The sequence below is a fragment of the Pinus tabuliformis genome, chromosome 7 (genome assembly GCF_031772625.1).
Source record: "Pinus tabuliformis cultivar Carrire ecotype Pingquan chromosome 7, CPIR1, whole genome shotgun sequence".
In the NCBI taxonomy this organism is placed as follows: Eukaryota; Viridiplantae; Streptophyta; class Pinopsida; order Pinales; family Pinaceae; genus Pinus; species Pinus tabuliformis.
In genome coordinates, this window is record NC_142293.1 from 1572005082 (window position 1) to 1572008608 (window position 3527).

Consider the following 3527-nt stretch of genomic DNA (forward strand, 5'->3'; position numbering starts at 1 on the left):
GCATCCACTGTTGCACCCATTTTAAATTTCACTTTTTGCATCCCTTTTTACATCTTCATTTGCATCATACTTTGATTCTTTTTTTGCATCTATCATTACATCCACTTTTTTTATGCCACAATTTGCACCATGTTTTGCACTCACTGTTGTATCCACGTTTGCTTCCAATTTTGCATCCATGTTCACATCCTCTTTTGCATCAAATATTGCATCTATTTTGCATCCACTTTTATGTCAGGTTTATGCATTGGGTTTTGCATCTCGTTTTGTATCTACTTTTGCATCTACTTACATTATATCCATTTTTTGCATCCAATTTTGTTTTGCCTGTTGCATCAATGTTTGCTTCCACTTTTACATCCATTTTTGCATCTTATTTTTCATATTTTTTGTCTATTGTTACATCCACTTTTGTTGCACCATATCTTGCGCCTACCATTGCAACCACATTTGCTTCCACGTTTGCATCCCCTATTGCATCCACTTTTGTTTCATCCATTTTTGCATATACTTTTGTTTCCGTTGTTGCATCCACATTTGTTTCACCACAATTTGTGCCAAGTTTTACACCTACCATTGGACCCATGTTTGCTTCCACTTTTGCCTTCATGTTTGCATCCAAGTTTGCATTGACAACTGCATCTACTTTTGCATCCACTTTTGTGTCAGGTTTTTCATGTTGTTGTGCATCTACTTATGTTGTATCCACTTTTCATCCAATTTTACTTCTATTGTTGCCCCCATTTCTATGTTCGCTTTTGCATCCCTTTTCCAACACTCATCATATTTTCTGCATTGATGATATTCCTTATGGCATTGACAATTATGAACAATTGATGACAATGTCAATAATATTGACAATGATGAAAATGAAGATGATGGCGATGACATGAATTGTGATTATGATGATAAAGACGATAGTGGTTACAATGACAATGATGATGATGGAAATGATTATGATGATGACGATGCTAATGACGTTGGCGAATCTTCCCAATTTTAGATGTTGTCATTGTCATAATCATAAGCATTACCTTTGGTGTCATGATCATCATTTTCATCTAGGTCATCATCAAAAACAATAATGGCATGACTGATGATGATGCATGATTACAACAATGTCGATAGAAATTACATTAATGATGATGATGGGGATGATAAAAATGACAATGACGATGATAATGGTGGTGATGATGATCATCATCGATCATCTGTCAAAAATAGAGTTGTTATTTCTCTTACGTATATCAATGTTTCCTAAACAACCCTTTTCTAGCACTGATCACATTTTTTGGGTTGATGATATTTCTTACAACATCTACAATTATGAACAATTGCAAACAATGTCCATAATGATGATGATGATGGCATGAATGATGATTATGATGATAATGTAATGATGGCAATAACAATGACAAGGATGATGGTGATGATGATGACAATGATTATGATAATGAGAATGACCTTACAATCTTATGGATTCGTGAACAATTACTAGTTTCAATACCATCTTCTGGATACGTATTACTATCATACTTTTTAAATTTTATGTCTCTCTTGAGGTATCTTACTATAATGGTGTTGTCAAAACTAGAAAGATATCTTGTTGTAATGGTGGTTCTAATGTTAGCACTAGCAAAGTTTAGTAGGGAGGATGCTACTACAAGAGGAATTCCTTCTAAGTGACTATGGCATTCAAAATGAGGCTTTATGGGCTGCTTGTTAACACATTCCTTGTCGAAATTAAAGCATCATTCTGCTGTTTTGAGACCGACAACATAAGCACTTCTGACGGGGAAGCATTTCCACTATCAACCAGATTTTGACCTGGATTGGGAATCGAATCAGTTAACACAGCTGAGGTTTGCGAACTTTTGAAGAACCTTCTAAGCTCAGCTTTGTACGGGCAATTTCCTGTCCGATGATCCTCCTCATCACATATTTGACATGGATATTTCCTATTTCCAGGAGGGTTTGAAGAAGTTTTTTCAGGAGATGACTCACCTTGTTTCTTCTACTTCCCTTTGTTTTGCTTCTTCTTGCTCCCTGGTTGTTTAGTTTCTTTGCCTTTATCTGCTGATACGGCATTTACTTCCGAAGCAAGAATTTCATCTTTTGCATTTTGATCCGAAATCTTACGGGCTTTCTTAGACGAAGCCTTTGTCTATTTCGCGTTTGCCGTGCCAATCACGCCATCGCTGACATGAGAGTCACTATTCGATTTAGGAGGAGGAGGAATTGAGAATTCCGGTCTAGGGGCGTCAGGTATTTTGTCATAGAGCGTGCCAGATTGAGTATAAACTAAGTCTAGCACTACAACAAAACCAGCGATTAGCGTCCCTTTTTACTTCTTTTTTTGCATCTAGAGCCCATTTTTGTTGCTATTTGCATCCATTTATCAAATATGGTGCAAAACTTGACACAAAATTTGCATCAAGTTTTGCACCAAATCTTACACCAAGTTTAGCACCAGGTATTGCAATAGGTTTTGCACCACGTTTTGCACCAAATTTTATGCCAATTTTTGTGTCATCCTTTACACCAAGTTTTGTTCCAGGTTTTGCATCAAGTTTGGCACCTAATTTTGTTTGACATACTTTTGCATCCTCATTTGCATCCACTTTTTGCACCTACACTTGCATCAACTTTTGCATCGACTTTCGCATCCTTTTTTGCATCCTTTTTTAAATCATTTTTTGCATCCATTTTTTCATCCATTTGTGCATCCCTTTTGCGCCAAGTTTTACATCGTGTTTTGTGTCTAGTTTTGCATAAAATTTTGCATCTACTTTTGTTGCATCCACTTTGCCCTCTTGTTTGGCATCCATATTTACATCCTCTTTTGCATCTATTATTGTACCCACTATTGCATCTAATATTTTTGTGCCACAATTAGCGCCTATTTTGGCACCTCCTTTTGCACCCACTTTTGATTATAATTTTGCATCCATGTTTGCATCCTCATTTGCGTCTAGGTTTTCATCAACTACTACATCTATTTTTGCATCCCTTTTTGTATCCAACTTTGGACCGGGATTTGCATCGGGTTTTGTGTCTCGTTTTGCATCTACTTTTGCATCGACTTCTATTGCATCCACTTTTGCACACAATTTTGCATCCACTGTTGCACCCATTTTAAATTTCACTTTTTGCATCCCTTTTTACATCTTCATTTGCATCATACTTTGATTCTTTTTTTGCATCTATCATTACATCCACTTTTTTTATGCCACAATTTGCACCATGTTTTGCACTCACTGTTGTATCCACGTTTGCTTCCAATTTTGCATCCATGTTCACATCCTCTTTTGCATCAAATATTGCATCTATTTTGCATCCACTTTTATGTCAGGTTTATGCATTGGGTTTTGCATCTCGTTTTGTATCTACTTTTGCATCTACTTACATTATATCCATTTTTTGCATCCAATTTTGTTTTGCCTGTTGCATCAATGTTTGCTTCCACTTTTACATCCATTTTTGCATCTTATTTTTCATATTTTTTGTCTATTGTTACATCCACTTTT